The sequence below is a fragment of the Metarhizium album genome, assembly GCF_000804445.1.
Source record: "Metarhizium album ARSEF 1941 chromosome Unknown scaffold_5, whole genome shotgun sequence".
Taxonomy (NCBI): domain Eukaryota; kingdom Fungi; phylum Ascomycota; class Sordariomycetes; order Hypocreales; family Clavicipitaceae; genus Metarhizium; species Metarhizium album.
The window spans coordinates 1,375,105-1,375,858 of record NW_024467579.1 but is presented as its reverse complement, the minus strand read 5'-3'; positions in this window follow the sequence as shown (position 1 = coordinate 1,375,858).

Genomic DNA, 754 nt, shown 5'->3' with positions numbered 1-754 from the left:
AGAGAGCAGCTACTTTAGCTTAAGTACTTAGTAGTATTATATTGCTAGCTAATAGTAAGCTACTCTCTATAAAGTTTAAAAAGTATTTATTTATTTGTTTATACCTATAAGTTTAATAAGAGAGGTTATCTTAATAAATGCAAAGCATGTATCTATATATACAGCGATTTGCAGGACTGCTCTATAATTAAACAAACTTATATAGTAACGCTTATAGTGTATGCATTTTAAATTATAATAGCGCTAGCTGCTAGGTATAATATAGAATTACTGCAATTTAATGTTAAGAATGCCTTTCTATATGCAAAGCGTAGCAAGTATATAATACTAGTAATATGTAAGCTCTCTAATAGTTACAAAATACTAGGGAAGTGCGTTTAATTACTTAAAGCCTTATATAGGCTATAAGACTTACTAAGCTTATAGTTTAAAGAGCTAAGTATAACTCTTAAAAGAGCTAGGCTTAATTTAAGTAAAGAAGAACTATATATCTTCTTTAATAAAGCTTAAAATATTTATTTAATATTCTTTATAAATAATATTATACTCACTTTTTATAAGGGAAAAGAAGTAAGATAAGTAGTAAATTATATAGTTTAGTGCTTAAAGTAAGTATATAATTTAAAAGAGAAAAGCAAATTAAGCTTCTTTTTAAGTATTTAAGTTATTAAGAATAAACTATACTAGAAAATTTTCCTTTATTATAAGGCTTATATAGAAAAGATTAGTTAAAAGTTTAGTTAAGTCGAGGAAG